General features: G+C 43.9%; 1 protein-coding gene across 5 annotated transcripts in view; it reads left to right on the plus strand.

The window, feature by feature from the left end:
• The first annotated feature begins 3,180 nt into the window (after positions 1-3,180).
• Mknk1 (MAPK interacting serine/threonine kinase 1) overlaps positions 3,181-17,026 on the plus strand; it is a 43,060-nt gene continuing 29,214 nt past the window's right edge. For 3 of the 5 annotated variants that reach the window (XM_077109926.1, XM_077109927.1, XM_077109928.1), the window contains exons 1-2: positions 3,181-3,269; positions 12,376-12,522. The gene's annotated coding sequence lies outside the window, so the exon portion shown is untranslated. The remainder of the gene's footprint in view (positions 3,270-12,375; positions 12,523-17,026) is intronic. The other 2 variants (XM_076860470.2, XM_076860471.2) reach the window with 1 other exon arrangement.

A 17,026-nucleotide genomic window follows, 5' to 3' on the forward strand; every position in this document is an offset into this window, starting at 1 on the left:
GGCCAACTAAAGCATCCACTTGTGGGAAGCTGTGGTCTGGGTGCCACATGGCTCTTGGCAGACCATGGAATGTGCCAGGCCAGAATGGGGCTGGAAGGGCTTTTTGCCCTGAGAGCAAGGGCCGTGTAGTGGGCTGGCTGGTATGATCATGTCTGTTCCAGCTCTCCAGTCCTAAGGTTCTCCCAGGACTCTGAGAATTCTAGACCCTTGGGAAGCAGAGGGCTGGCCCTTGCCTTTGGAGTACTCAAATCTGATGGTGAAATTTTCTTAGTTTTAGTTCAAGTTACCTGGCATTGGCTATAGTTAAGATCTCACCCCTTCATATGGGGATTAGGGGAACTAACAGATGAAGGAACAGTGGAAATAGAGTCCCAACCCTAATTATAGAAAAGGAAGCCATTTCAGAAGGAAAGTGTTTGTTGTTGGCTAGATCTCAAAGTGGTGGAGGTAGGACATGGGGCTAACTCCTGAGCTTATTCTCCAAGAGACATCTGAATCTCTTGGCTCAGGTCTTATTATCCCACTGAACTTAACCTACAATCTTTCCAGATAGGAGTTGAAAAACAGCTTGGTACTTTTTGTTGTTGTTAACCATCTTATCCATTTGGCTTGGTTTTTATCAAGTCAGCAAAGGCCCACCTAGAGCTCCCCTTCTACATGCAACAGTGCCAGCCTGGCTTTGTACAGAAGCTTGGAAGTAGAGACCTGGGTTCCAGTCCTATCCCCCACCAAAGTTCCATATAAGTACCAACCCTCCTTTAGACCTGTATTCCTCAGCTATTTCACATCAGAAGTAGGAGTGAAGGATTGATTGATCTCTAAGCACCTTCATTAGACAGCCTATGAATCCTTCATAATAATATTAATAATAATAGCTAATGCTTGCTATGTTTCAGGTACAGTTGTGAGTGCTTGACATATAATAGTTTTTTGAATCAAATTTGTCTTTAGCTAGCTGGCTTCCCTTGTGGACTCCAATATCCCTTCATCCTTTCACTGCTCTAGAATCTGAAAGGCCTACATTCTTCTGTTCCTTCTTCTGGTGCTCCAGAGGAGGTCCTTAGTCCAGCATTCTAAGAGGGTGCTGTTTGCACAAATCCTATGTCAGATTGCTCACTACCTCCACAATCATTGGACATATCAGGCTGTTAGAAAGTCCATGCGCTGGGTTCATGGTCATTTTGAAATACAGTGAAGATTTATCTCAGAACTGTGTGGCCCAAGGTTTGCACCATACATGGCCTGAGTGACTTTGGACCAACTGGCAATTAAGACAGCAGGAAGCCAACACAAAAATTGCTTTGAGAGATTCAGAGAGGGATGCTTACAGGAGAGAGAAAGAAAGAAAGAACTGGGGCTTAGTGACTTGGGAAAAGAGCCTCTCCTCAGCAATAGGGCAAAACCTAGCAGAACAGAGACTTAAGAGAAGCAAAGCATTAGAAGTAGAGTAACGGGCTGGGGTTATGGCACAGCAGTAGAGTGCTTCCCTAGCACGCGTGAGGCCCTGGGTTTGATCCTCAGCACCACATAAAAATAAATAAGTAAAATAAAGGTGTTGTGTCCAACTACAACTAAAAATTAAAAAAAAAAAAAAAAAGAGGTAAAGTAGCAGATTGGTTGGGAAGCCAGGCTGGACTTTGTTTTCCTGTTGGCTCAAGATCCATAATCATCTTGGGAACAGGGAACAAGGGAGTAAGCCATCTTCTTCACCCTGGGACCCAGCATCCCACTGGTGAGGATGCCCCACCAACCTTGGCTCCCATGAACACTACAGCCTCTTTTAAGTGCACTTCTGCCACTCTATGCAGGGAGCTGTTGAATATATGGTGAAATGAACCCACAAACATGGCTGGAGTTCCAGCTGCCTTGGAGGAGCCCCCTTCCTCAGAGCCCCTCAGCACCCTCATTCAATATTAACTAAACTTGTTTGCCATGTTGGGGCATAGCAACTTTGAGAATATGGATCACAACATAGGCCTGAGTGACTCTGGACCAACTGGCAATTAAGACAGTAAGAAGAATAGGCCAGCAAGACTCTTGAAAGGTGATGCGTGGGAGAGGCTGGGATACCCAGGAGCTTTCAGGTTGGACTGAGGGATTCTAACAGAAGCTTGGGAGAAGATTCTATGTCCCCAGTTTTCACCCAGATTGGAAAATTTAGCAAAATCTTAATGTTCCCCACCTCCTTCCATCATTCAGGTGAGAAAACCTGCCCAAGAAGGGGAGAAGGAACAAATGTTGGGGTGGGGGGCGTGAATGATGGACAGTCCAAGAAGCTCTTTTTTTTTTTTTTTTTTTTTTTTTGGTGGTGTTGGGGATTAAACCTAGGGCCTTGTGCATGCAAGGCAAGCACTCTACCAACCAAACTATATCCCCAATCCCCAGGAAGCTCTTTCAGTAGCATTGCTCACCAGATCTTCACTACAAGCTGAGTCAGGCAGGGAAGGGATGTTTACTTCCATCTTACAAAGAAGGAAACACTGAGCGTCAGAACCTGAATTAAATCCAAGTAAACACTGTCCTCTCATGGCACCTGCAGCCTACGGAAGTGTCGTGGCGAGGTTGGTTGCGGCATTAGTCCTTTTACAGTTGTTTTTCTATAAGAGACAAACTTTTTAAATTTTTGTTTTAAAAAAAATTTGCTTTAGTTGTAGATGAACACAATACCTTTATTATTTTTTAATGTGGTCCTGAGAATCAAACCCAGTGCCTCATGTACTAGGCAAGTGTTCTACCACTGAGCCACAACCCCAGCTCCCTTATTTTTTTGTTTTTTACTAATGGAGGTAATGTTTTACTCAAACACAGAAGTGAAATTCTAGGCATCCATAGTTCTAAAGAAATTTTACAGAATTGGCCCGTTTTAGAGAAGACTAGCAGCACTTATTCATATATAAAAATCATTTAAAATTCCTTTCAGGCATGCAGAAGAGTTCAGTAAATACTGATTAAACCTGCGTCTGCCAGGTCTGGTCCCTCCAGGCCCTTCAGTGGCTTCCGGACGCTAAGACTAGGAAAAGAAAGCGTGGAAATGAGCTAAGCCCCACCCCTTAGCCAGAGCTCTCCCGGCCCTTCGCATGTCACGCATGCGCAGATACTCAGGTCGCGCCCCTCTTTGTGGCCATTAGGGCGCAAGCGCAGCACCGCCCCCTCACGCCCCTCTCTGCTTGCGGCCCTCCCCCCGGGTCTAGCACCGCCTCTTCCGCGTTCTCGGCAGAGAGACCTGCAGGTGGGGGAGCGCGCCACCGCTCCCGCTGTGGTCAGCTAAGGTAAAAGCGAGACAGCAGATGTCCCTCCGAGCAACACGGGGCGGGGGTCTGGAGTGAGTCGGTGTTCCTGGGAGGGAGGAGGCAGTCAGGGCCTCAGAGCGGCTAGAGGTCACGACCCGATTCTGCTGCTAAAGGACAGGCGAAGGGGACGCTCTTTTAGGACGGTTTTCAGGGCTCATTTAAGACCTGTTGAGGCTGCGTCTATGCTGAGACCAAGGCTCAGTTTATGTCCCAGTCAGGGCTCAGCCTGTGCCTAGGGTCTGTCGGGGTTTGGGTTGTGACAGGTCGGATCACTGTCGGTGTCTGAGGTTAAGAGCTCAACCTGTGACCGGTATTAGCCTCAGTCCTAACCGGGGAACAGAACAGGGCAAGCTTATTGCAGGGCTCAGGGCTCAGGCAGTCCAACATCATGAATAGTTTTTCATATGAGGAATTTATGAACTGTGCTTACTACATTGTTTGAAATTTAACTGTTTTCATTTATTTCACAATACAATATTCAAAGCCTTGCCATCTGCAGCTGATTGTTCAGTGGGGAGTGTCATAGCGTCAGGCCCAGTCTCTTTCCTTAGAGAATTTCCAGGCTACCTGTAGGACACTCAGTGGGAGATCAGAGGCCTTTTGCAGATGACAGAAATGACAGAAATGTTGAAAGTGCTTGGCTTTGGGATCAGGCAGCCCTGGGTTCAAATTTCACCTTTGCCACTTACTAGATGTGTGTCCTTGTTCAGTCATTTCCCTTCTCAGAGCTTGTTTCTCTTCTCTAAAATGGGCATAATAAGGCCACTGTGAAGATTGAATAGGATTATATGTAAGTCATCTAGTATAGCACCTGTCATGCAATGGGTACTGAATATGTGATTCCTGTAAACTGGGCCATTTTGGTCTGGAGTACTCTAGAGAGGCTCTGAAAGAAGAGCTGATAAGGCCTGAGCCTTGAAGCCTCAGTGGGATTTACAGGTGTAACTGACCTTGCGGCATGGGGAGGGAACTAATACTTATTGACTGCTGCCCATGTGCTAAGTGCCTGTTGGGCAGTTGGTATATAGTGTCTCACTGGATCCTCAGCCATCAGCCAGGTGCCTTCAGCTGGCTATCCTTAGCTTCAGCCTCTCTAAAGAGAGATAGGCTGGGAGTAATGTGAAGAAGAGACCCAGAGTTTTTATATGGAACTGAGCTAGCCGGAGGATTTGGTACCCTCTCTCTACCTTTCACCTTTCAATCTTCCCACCTCAGCTTTGCTCTTCTGTATTGCAGAGAACTAGCTGGGATCTTGACTTTGGGAGTCCTGTTACTCTAGTGCTTTAGCAGATTTTGATTGTTGTGGGGCTCATTAACCCATATTGCATGAAGACAGACCATGGGAGAGAGAAGCTTTTCAAATAGGAGCTGTTGGATTGCAGCACATGCTTAGAAAGTGTGTGGCTTCCTATTATGTGGTCCCATAATAATTCAGTAATATGGTTCCTTTTGCATCTTCTTCATGGGTGCCCATATGATCTCCCTGAGACATTGTTCTGATTGTATCTCTGCTCAGAAACCTTTGTGGACTTCACTGCCACTGTACAGTTTAGACTCTTCAGCCTCATACACAAGACCCCATAATCTGTTCCCAACCTCTTTTATGCCCTGTTTCTCTTTGTTTCCTCAAACTTGCATCCTTTGCCCCAGTCAAAATAAACTAGTCTCTGTTATTCAAACACTCTCTGCATGTTCCTGCTCCAGCCTTCGCTTGCATTCCCTGCTCCTTCTCATCTTTCAAGACCAATATCTCATGTGATCTCCTTGGTGAAGCATCTTATCCTCCTGCGGGATTAGTTGCTCCCCTTCCTGTCTTCTGTAGCAGAGGCTGAATTTCTGATTGAGTTCTCATCACAGTCTGCCTTTGGTATGTCACTCCATACAGACAAGGGACTGTCTCTTTCATTCCTCCTCTGCCTGGTTCAGGGCTGGCACACAGTAGGCATCTGCAATGTTGTGGTTAAGTGAGTCAGTGACATTTCCTATTTACTCTCTTTGGTCTTTGTTTTATGAGCTTTCAGGTTCAGAAGAGGACTTTGTGTTTTCCTTCTCTTTGTGGCTAAGGAGGGCCCTAGTTTAGATTAATGATGTCCTAGTTACAGGCATCAAAGGCCTGAAAGTGCAAGGATTCTGCATGAGCCATTGCTGCTGTTTTTTCTGGCTCTTGTCTTGCTTTTGCTGTGAGTTTTGTTGGGAGGGAGGTCATACTCTGTTCTGAGACCCACAGAGTTGTTGCTATAGTTCATGCAGGGGAAAACTCACAGGTGGCTGACTAATCAGTTGCTCTGTCCTTGGCCTTGGTAAACAGCATTCTGTCCCATCTGGGGACCAGCAACTACAAATTCCATTTTTCCTTGCCAACAGCCTCAGCATATGGAACCAAAGGTTCTTTGTTGATCACAGAAAAATATACATCAGGTAGAAGGAGCTTGGGAACCATCTGGTTCTATCACTTTCATCTTACAGATGGGAAAAGGCCCAGAGATGGGAAAAGACTTAATAGGGATTACATAAGAAATCAGTCATAGGGTAGAGATAATTGTAGAAATGAAATGTCCTCTTTTTTTTTTTTCCAATTTACAACATTGAGATTTTTAAAAATAATTTTTAACGTTTATTTATTTATTTAGTTTTTTGAGATGAAGTTTCTATATGTTACCCAGGCTGGCCTCGAATTCCTGAATTCAAGTGATCTTCCTGCCTCAGCCTCTTGAGTAGCTGGTATTACAGGCATGTACCACCACACCCAGCACTACATTATTATTATAATATCTATATTTATTGAGTGCTATGTGCTGACAATGTTTTTAGTACTTTAAACTATTTTGTAGACTAGGAAACTGAGGCAGATAGAAATCACTCAGATCTGTTTTCTGATCCCACGGATCTGATGTTTTTAATGGCAGTCATCTCCTACCCAGTGGAGTAGACCAGTTCTCCAAAGAACTTGCTCCCAAATCTGCCTTCCTATGGGAATAAAAGACATCCTCCCAACAGTGGCTCCATGCATGCTGAAAAATATAACAAGAGGAGTCCAGAGTGTGTTGGAAGAATGAAAAAGGGCCAGACTTGGTAGCACCTGCCTGTCATCCCATCTTTAGGAGGCTGAAGTAGGAAGATCTAAGTTCAGGGCTAGCCTGGACAACTTAACGAGATCCTAGTTCAAAACAAACAAAAAAGGGGATGCAGATGTAGCTCAATGATAGAGCACTTCTAGCATGTGTAAGGCCCTGGGTTCAATTCCCAGTACCACGGGGGTGGGGAAATGGAGAAAGGAATGAAGTAAATCCACATGAGTATTAGTGGATCTTAGTTCTGGCATATGAATAAATGTCAATGTATTGTATTGAGGCACATGGTAAATACTCAATAAGTGAATAAATTTTTTAAATTGCCTGTTTACTCAGTAGGCAGTAATTATTCTAGGAAAAAAACTCAGTCCTGGATTTTTGTATAAAGAATCCCAGTCTAGGGCGGAGAGATCCAATTCAGCAAGAACATATTGTGCTCTTGCCATGTACAAGCCCCTGCTGTTGAGAAATATACACAGAGGACAACAACACATTTCCTGTCCTCTTGTAAGTAATTGTCTTCTCCAAGCCTTCTCTCTACAGTGTCATTGGGAAGATAGATAAGTATATAAATAACTGAAAGCAGACTGACTGTGGTAAATGTAGTAAGGAATGTAAACAAAGTGGAAGTTTGAGAGAAGGAAAAATCAATCCCATCTTGACCAGAGGACTCCTGAAGGTGGGGGAATTTATGCTGTATGGGAGAAGGAGCAGCTTGAAGGATGGTCTAGAGGCAGAGATGCCCAGTGTGTGTGTAAGTGTGCCAGGGGAAAGAAGGAGAGCTGGTGAGGAGGGGAAATAATGGTGGATTGTGGACAAATGTAGAGAGGGGTGGAAAGAACACTGATGTTTATCAGGTGTCTGCTTTGTGGTTTGCAATGTGTCACTTGCTTTACACACTATAATTTATTTAATCCTCATAATCCCTGCAATATCCCCCAATTTAAAGATGAAGAAACCAGACCTCAGAAAGATTAAAGTGATTTCCCCAAGGTCAGGTAGCTAGTAAGTGGCATAGCTTGGTTCAGACCTACGAGGGTTAGATTCAAAGGCTGACGATCTCTCCCTTTTGTTGCAGGGTTCTAGGTGCCATGACTGGGGCTGTCTGGTGCAAATAACCTAGAATGGGGACATCAGTGAGGGGCCTTAAACTGTGAGCCACAGTTTGGAAGGTGCCTGGTCTAGGTTTGCTTGAGTGGGTTAATAAGTGAGCATTTTGGCAGCTCCTGCAATACCATAAGTCAGTGCACTCTCGTCCTTAACTAGTAGAACCTTAAAATGAGTTTAGAGAGGCTTTGAGCACCCTTGTAATTCAGGAAGGGTTCTGATGTACAATTGGCAGTTTGTTCCAGAAATCTTCTGGGGAAGCCACGCATATGACACATTGTATTGCATCATTTCCTCACATTTCAACAAGAATCTTTAATGGAGGAAAGAGCAATAGGAGATAAGAAACTGGCATTCAAGCCCTGATCTGCTTATCCTCATCTCAGTCCTTAGTCTCAATTTCCTTCTCTGTAACAGGGGAGATTGGGTTTCACTTCTGAGGCCTTGTCTCCTGCTAACTGTCATGTATTGCTTTGCCCTTCCTGACTTGGGGCAGATTAAGGGAAGGAACCTGAATTCAGAGATCTTAAGGTTCAAGATCCAGCCTCTCTTCCTGTAGGAAGACAATAAGTAAGGTGTAGACTCTAGAGTTGGACTGCCTGGATTTGAGTCCTGCCTCTGTCACTGTGCAGCTGTATGACTTCAGCAAGTTATTTAACCTTGCCTAGTCTGTTTCTTCATCTGTAAAATGGGGGAGGGATATGAATGCTACCTGGCATGTGGTAGGTACTAAATGAATGTTAGCTTTAATTATAATCATTCAAATTATATTAATATCAGTTTTAGCACTGTTTTTATAGACAATATATTCATTAGGGCCATTTCTCCTACCATTTCACTCTGATGTCACTGCCTTCACTCTTTCCATTGCCCTATTAGTGAAACTTGGAAATGTTGGATTATTCTGTCACAGGGTTACAAATCATGACACCAGAAAAAGTGCCTGTAGGAAAAGAGTCAATAAAAAGTGTGGCTTGCTGTGTGCAATCTGGAGGCTGAGGCAAAAGTTTTGCCAGTTTCCATCCTTGACCACTTAGTGAGAGCCTGTCTCAAAATAAATTTTTTTTTTAAAGAGAGAGGGAGAGAGGGAGAGAGAGAGAGAATTTTCATATTTATTTTTTAGTTATCGGTGGACACAACATCTTTGTTTGTATGTGGTGCTGAGGATCGAACCCGGGTGAGCCAGGCGAGCGCGCTACCGCTTGAGCCACATCCCCAGCCCCAAAATAAAAAAATTAAAAGGACTGGAATATAGCTCAGTTGTAAAGCACCCCCGGTTCAATCCCCAATACTGAAAAAAAAGTCAGTGGCTTATTAGAAAATCTCACCTGACTTGGGTTTTCTCCTATGTCTCTCCACAGTAAACAGGACCAGATGGCATATTTGTTTCCTTTTGCACAACTTTTAGCAAAAGTGCTAAGCAAGACTCCTCCAGTTCACTTGCCAAAAACAATGCTGTATCTCTGGAAAAATCGTGCCTAATCTGGTTCTTTTATCCAGGTTAAACCCCCCTGGTCTTATCTTAAGCTAGTTCTTATTATTTCCTTTTCTATGAATATGGAAAAGTTTCTTCTGATTATAAAGGGAAGAGGAGATCAAGATTTTTCTCATGAGAACCTTTTCTGTACTTAAACCTAGAATCCAGTTAGGCCTCATCATCTCTTCTCCAGGCTAAACAGCCTGGGCTGCTTTCACCTCACCCGTAAAACCTATTTTCCATCGCTTGGATCACATTGGTTATGCTTCTTTTCTTTCTCTTTGGTTTTTCTACTTCTTGGCAGTGACCCAGACTGTGCTAGTCTGCTAATAAGAGTCTAAAATAGTTTAACGGGAGAAAACTTCAGAAGTTTGATTCATTCATTAACATTTATTAAGTGTTTGCCCCATGCCAGGCTTCTGTAGGGAACAGAAGGTGTAGGGAACCCTGAGCTGACTCGGACATAATCTCCTCCCTGTCCTTAGCTTAGTCTAGGGGGAAGATGTGTAATAAAGCTTTTTATGTATTGTGATTGAATTATATACAACGGCGGGAGGCTGGAAATTGTTGAGGGTAATAAGAAACAGCCCCTTTGGCTGGACTGCAGGTGGAGACTTCTTGAGGGGAGAGGAAATCAGAACACAGGAGGGCTGGTCTGGGCAACACTAGGGAAACCGCAGTGGAGCTCCTGTATTCCAGAGACAGTGGCACCCTTAGAGGTTTTGAAATAAGGTTGAAAATACCTTAAGCCTTAGCCTTTTCTGTGCCGCACTGATGTTTTCTATCTTAAAAGTAATGTGATGTCCCTTGTTTGTATACTTTGGGGGTTTGGGCTCTAAAACTCCCATAGCAAGTCTAGTTCTTGAGATCTGGAGAAAGTCCATTTTCAGTACAGCAGGAAGTTCATGAAGGATGGAGAGAGCTTTGGGTGCCCAGCCAGGCACAGCCTATTTAAGACCCAACTACAGGCCAGTCTGTGTGCGTTTGGTCTGAATTTCCCCAGATCAAAGTAGGAAGAGATGCAGGAATGAAGAAAGGTTCCAGGGCTCACCTAGATATTTGGGGAGCAGGCTAAGAGGGGTTAAGCACCTAGCAAGTCAGAAGTTCTTGCTAAGAGGAAAAGTGGCCCAACAGAATTAGGAATGGTAGCAGAGGAATCAGGGCTAACTGGGCCCTTAGAAACTTCACCATGTGTCTGAAAACAACCAATGTCTGTCTCTCTGGCTTTGTGCTTGGCTATGGCTTTGTTCTCTCCTACTGCCCAGGTATGGCTTATAGAGTGGCAGGGTTGCTTCCCAGAGCCAGAGTTGATCTGGAGAAGCCTTATTACAAGCTAGAATCAACCAATGCCAAGCATTTGGTGCTATGAGCTTAATATATACAAATTCATTTAATTCTCACAACAGGTATATTATTGCTTCTATTTTATAGATGATGACAGTGAAGTCAAAAGCAGTTAATTATGTCCCAGAAAAAAAAATATGTCCAAGACTACTTTGGTAGTAGATGATAGGGCCAGGATTAGCATCCCAGACCTCATACTCGAAAGCCCATGTGTGTTCTACTTCCTCAGCCCCAGGGTGGCTCCAAATGGCAGAATAATACAAAGTTCATAAAGGAGTTCTGAGTTTCATTTTTGTTTCTTTTCTACTATAGGCCTGTGTTAGCACATTATGGCCCACATTCTGCAGCTGGCTTGCCCCCTGTTTTTGTATGAACTGTCAGCTAAGGATGTTTTTTACATTTTTTAATGGCTGGGGATAATAAGTCAACATTTTGTGACACAAGGAAAGTATATGAAATTCAAAGTTCAGTATCAATGAAGTTTTATTAGCATGTGGCTACAGTCATTTATTTACATATAATATATGATGCTTTTCCTTTGCAAAGATAAGATTGAGCAATCGCTAAAAAGACCACATGATGCACAAAGCATAAAATATTTACTGTCTGGCGTTTTGCAGAAAAAAATTGCCAACTCCTATGAAAGGCAATGAGAAGGGACCAAATGGCAAGACTAAAAGCAAAGAGTTAGAAGTTCAAAGGTGTAGCCTTCACTGGAAGTGCAGTGGTGGCAGCAGGAGAGAGAATAACCCATTTCATTTGATCTAAGAGGTTTGGGAATAAAAAGCACAGTAGACTGGACTACCCAATCTGTTAATGTCTCTGAGGGACAATACAGAGATATTTTGAGGATGACATAGTTTATTCAGATTCACTGAGCCCTTTGGTGCCAGATACGGTGTTAAATGCTGGAAATACAGAGGTGAAAAAGATATCCCCGCCTTTAAGGAACTTATAGCCCTGTGGGAAGGCCACACATGCCTGTGTATGGCCAGCTGTGTTATAATGGAATTCTGTGTTGTCCATGAAATGCTGATGAATTAGAAACAAGGTAAAGGGTGCTTCTGCAACTTACAGGGATGCTTTCTGGAACTGTCCTGGGCCTTGAAAGATGAGTAGGAGTTACTTTTCAAGAAGCTGAATATAAGAGTCAGGGAAAGCCTGACAGTGTTAGCATTTGGAGTTTATGCAGATAGAGAAGAAAGAGATACTGGAAATGACATAAAAGTTCTGTGGCCGGGTAACTGGCAGAATGATGTAATCTGACAGAGCAGAAAGAAATCAGGAGGAAGGAAGCTGTGAGTAGGGGTTAAGGACACATCCAGCTGGAGACGAGTAGTTCAAGGTTAAATGATGAAACATATCCAGCTTCAAGTTAGAAAGCCTTTTAAAAGTTTTTGGCACGAAGGCCTAGAATTCGGATTTAAATTGCATTTTCAGAGCTTTTTCCCAGGAAAGGGGGAAGTAAATATTTATTTAATAGAGAGAAGTTGACAAAACAACTCTTATTAATGTGATAGCTAGAGCCATGGGATTAAAAATAGCAGTGGACACACAGAAAATTTAAGTCATTACATTGGAAACTAGCAAAAATTACACACTTGGCACAAAACCTTGTTTCCATTTGAGTCGCCTGCATCTGCTTTATCTTCTGGTGCTGTTACTTCTTATCTGTGAGACTTGAGCCAGGCCACTAGGAGATGAAGACAGAGTTCACTTGTCTCTAAAAGATAGGCAGCACAGAAGTGTCAGCTTTTACCTTCTGCATAAGACTCCTCAGAGTGGACAGAGGGATCCATCTCTGTCATTCTGGCCCAGTTACATCTTTGGGGACCTAGAATTCCACAGTGGAAACAAAAAATGAAAAATTTTACTCGGAGTCCCATTAAATCTTCCAGTGCTTAGTGTCAGCATTTTCAGATATTCACCTGTTTACTTTTAGAGCTTGGAGATGTCTGTGACTGCCATGTGCCTGTCTACTTCCTGGGGTAATTAGCAGGACTGGGGGACACATGGGTAGATCTCTGTCTTCTCTGGGCCTCAGAGAAGTCAGCATTTTCATAATCCTTTCTACTTCTGCTTAAAGATTTTTGTGCCAGATAAGATGAAGCAGGTGGAGAACTGAAGGTCAGCTCTGTGCAGAAGCCAGGTGAACCCATCCAACAGCAGCATTGTTTCCCTTGGAATTTCACGTTCACTGAGGACTGCTGCTCAAAAGTTGGGAAAACCTTAGGTAAGATTGTGTGGAGGGCTGGGGTTGATAAAGCGCTCACCTAGCCCGTGTGAGGCACTAGGTTCAATCCTCAGCATCACATAAAAATAAATAAAAAAATGAAGGTTTGTGTCCAACTCCAACTAAAAAATTTATTTAAAAAGAGATTGGGTGGACATTTCACTTATCCTTTGAAATGTCAAATGTCAGCATTGAAATTATCTGGTATTTCTAGAGGAAGGGGTGGGCCTGAGATCAGCTAAGCAGTTGATGGTTTTCAGTGTTTAGTTGGGCAGCTGGGCTTAGCCAAGCAACCTGGCATGCTTAAGACAGGTGCTTAGTAAGGAGGAGCACATTTCCTCAGAATAACGGAGGTTCATAAAGAAAACCATGCAGTAAGTAAAACATTTATTACTTTTAAGTTGAAAAGCAAAACAAGTGCATCATAGCAAACCAGAATCAAATACAGCAGAAATATAAAATGCAGAATTCTTGTACTCAGCCAGTCTCATTCCCAGGGAGCCATTGCTGATAATTCGGTTGTATCTCTTCTGTTTGTTTTTAAATTAATGTATGACACATAAGATGACATTTTGAAGTGTTCTGTGTTCTACTCTGACCTGAGGTTTTGTGATGCCTGGAAGGTTATAAAGCATGTCTTATTTGTAGATGTGCCAGATGAGTGTTGAGTGAAATGGTTTTAGCCTGGTCCCTGAGTTTCCATAGTCCTTGCAGCTTTGTGTCACCCATCTGCATCTGAAGCTTCTAGGTGGTACCACTGTCTCCCCTTGCTCTCCGTCCCCAGGCTGTGTTCTCCCCTTCTCTGATAGCAGTTTTCTTATGGTTACCTCATTTTGATTAAAAAGCATATATTCATAAACATGTGAGGACCCCCTCTGTGCCTGACTGCATACTAGGCAGTAAGGATAAAGAGGAATTACACACTGTCCCCTCCTTCAAGGAGTCTAGTAGCCTTTGCTCCTCTACTGTGTTCAGTCATTTGGCAGGACACAGACTAGTTCTGCCTCTTTGGTTTCCTTCTGCCAACTGAAACATGCTTTGCCCTTCTCTTCCCTTCTATCCCTGCTATCCCTGCCCTAGCTGTAGGACTTTTTGGCCTTCTCCTGAGTGGTTGCAGTGGCCTCACTCAGTCTCCTGTCTGTCCCCAGCCTGGAATTTGTTCAACACATCACAGTTTGATAGCCCTAAGGTACATCCTGCATGGTCCCTAGTCCCTCCCCATTGCCTAGAACAGTAGTTCACAAATGTGCTATGCAGAAATGCTTCTAGGGGATCTGCAAAGTTAAGAGGATTTTCATGGTAGTGCAAAATAAGATGCTATTTGATGTTGCAGAGTGACAAGAAGCTGTGAGTGCCTTAGCACTAGGCAATGACACTGAACTGTGCTAGTGGCCAATGTATGCTTCACTGCTATACACTCACAGTTTTTTAAAGAGCCATTTTCATGTAAGAATGTCCTTGATGGCTGGGTGTGGTGATTCATGCCTGTAATCCTAACTGAGGAGGCTGAAGCAGGAGGATCACAAGTTTGAGGTCAGCCTGGGCAACTTAATGAGACTGTCTCAAAAAGTGGGGAGTAGGGGCTGGGGATGTAGCTCAGTGGTAAAGTGCACTGTGTTAAATTCCCAGTACCCATAGGATTGTTTCAACTGCATGCTGAAGGAGCTGCTATTTTTCGTTTTCATGTGAAAGGATGACTGTTGATTGAGGGTAGAAAAAAGACAGGGACCAGGAATTGAAGGGCCTTGTAGGCCATATTTATGAGCTTGGTGATCTATAGCAGCCTACGCTTTTCTCTACTTCTCACACAAGTCCAGGTCTGCTTCATTTCCCCACTTCCATGTACTTCTTGACACTCCTTCTGGCACAAAATGCAGTGTGGCTCTGAAGACTGCTGTGATCCCAAAATCAGAACAGAAGGAGAAGATGGGCCTGAATTTAGACCTTTGACCTCTGGAAATCTCAATACCCCAGCTCTGATTAGGCTTGTTGTGGCTTGCCACCCAGACCCTGGGCAGACCTCATGCTGCGTTTACCACAACTGAGTGAGATCCTGAAGTGTGTATGAGGCTGTCCAGCCTTCCTGGGCAAAAGGAATAACACTTTAGCTCCATGGTATCTCCCTTAACAGATGGTCTTTTGACTGAGCTGATTTTACCTGTGGCTTCTTGCACCAATCATATTAAATTTGATTGGCTTCTGCTTAAATGTGCCCTTTCCTTGGCTCCTTCAAAGTAATGATGCCATTAGAAACCACATCAGCCAACCACCAGGTCACGTAGGAGAATAGTGTGGGCTTGCACCTAATATCCAGACTGCCATGAAATAATGTGGTCGGACTTTGGTTGTAGCTTATATTCCATATATGACAGAATACAAAAATAAAGTTATCTCAGAGCACGACTTTCTTTTTTCTTTCTTTTTTTTGATACCAGGGATTTAACCCAAGGGCACTTTACCACTGAGCCATATCCCCACTCCTTTTTATACTTGGGACAGGGTTTCACTAAGTTGCTGAGGCTGGTTTCATACTTGCGATTCTGTTGCCTCAGCCTCATTGGTTGCTGGGATTACAGATGTGTGCCACCATACCCAGCTAGATTAGCCTTTAGACTAATATAATAAAGAAAATGTGGTAATAAAGCCTTGTATTTATGTAAACTAAAGCAGTGCTGCCCAACTTTTTTGTGTGTGTGTGTGGTGCTGGAGATTTCACCCAGGGTCTTATGCATGCAAGGCAAGTACTCTACCAACTGAGCTATATCCCCAGCACCCCCAGCTTTTTGACATCAGAGCACCTGGGAGAAAATGGTAGTGTTTGGCTGCATGAACTGTGAGCCCAGGGACTGGAGGCCTGATGAGGGATAAGTGTCTTATTCATAGACATCAGTAGGGAAGCTCTGGGCCAAGGTTTATAAACAACAGCATCCTCATTGATGGCTGACTTTCACTGGCTACCCCTCCTGCCTTTCAGTGTTAATGTTAAAGTACAGTGTAATGGTTGAAAACTTGAATTCTGAGCCAGACTGTCTAATCTTAAGTCCCAGCTCTGTAACATGGGCAAATGTGACCAAGGGCAAACCATCCTATCTCTTTGAATCTCAGTTTCTTCGTCTGCAAAATATGGGCAATAATTAGCTTGCCCTATAAAGCTATGAAGATTAAATGAGTGAGTGTATATAGTATAGAGTCTGTAAAGTGCTTAGACATTGCCTGGACTGTGGTGACTGTGTACACTGTCTTACTGATGATAGAGTGCACTGTAACTACTGCTGCCATTTCAAAGTAGTAAATGATCTGGGTCAGTCTCCCTAGCCTGCGTTTTGCCTCTTCCTGTCTCACATGGCTTAGCCATGGCCTCCTCTCTGAAAGTGTCTGTTCCATTTCCTTTAATTCCTTAGTTTCCTTTATTGTTTGTTTGTTTTCTGTTTTGGGTTTTGGTGCTGGGGATTGAACCCAGGGCTTCATACAAGCTAGGCAAGTGCTCTACCACTAAGCCACAGCTCCAGCCCTCCGTTTCCTTCCACTGTTTTCAGCTTGCCATTTGTTTGGGCCCTCAGCTGACTGATGCCTGAGGAGGCAACCAAGCTCGTGGTTATACTCTTCAGCTTGCTCTCTCCACTCTACCTTCTCTAGAAGGCCCTAAAGCTAAAGGAAATGCTCAGACAAATTGGGACCTTGAAAGAGCTTGAGTGGGTGGGTGGGGAGCGGGAGTTGTTTGCAGACGCATGTTTAGTCGGACCTGACCTGTTTGTTATCACCCACTAGATGTGACAGCTGGTGAGTTCTGTATAGGCTTTGTGAGAGTATGGAGTGCAGAGCTAATGGCTTGGGGGGAAATGCAGCTGGCTCATCAGGCTTTATAGAGAAATCACCCAGTTGTTTCAGAAGGTGGTCCTTGAAGTGACCTGCTAGGGAGAGAACTTGTTGCTGTGTGCCTTCTTCCCACTCCCATGGGACCCCCTGTCATGGGAGTTCTCTGGGCCATGACCTGGGCAGATGCCAGTTTAAGTCTTGGATCTGTATCCTTAACACCTGCTGTACTTCCACTATAATCAGTACTTGTTGGCTAACACATTTCACAAATGAAATACATAATGTATTTATGCATATAAAAACATGCATCCCTGTTTTAACAGAGAAAGCAAGATAAACATGCCTAGGAATGGAAACATTGATTCTTATTGATGATGCTGAGACTGCTTATGATCTGATCTTTCATCACTCCCCCTGTATGTGCCATGCTTCAGCTGGCTTGAAGTGGCCCTAACTGTCCATGGCGCCTCTCCTGCAGACCTTAGGATGCTTTTCCTCAGTCTGAGATGCTCTGTCCCAGCCCTACCCTGGGCAGTTCCCACTCATCCTTCAGGTGCCAGCTTAGCTGTCTCATCTTTCAGTTGCCCAGCTAGTCAGATTCCTCTCTTCTGCTCTGCAGCACCTGGAACTTCCCTGTCACAGCACTTGTCCTACCATATTGAAATTGTTGATGTTACTGCTACCAGGA

The sequence above is a fragment of the Callospermophilus lateralis genome, chromosome 7 (genome assembly GCF_048772815.1).
Source record: "Callospermophilus lateralis isolate mCalLat2 chromosome 7, mCalLat2.hap1, whole genome shotgun sequence".
NCBI lineage: Eukaryota > Metazoa > Chordata > Mammalia > Rodentia > Sciuridae > Callospermophilus > Callospermophilus lateralis.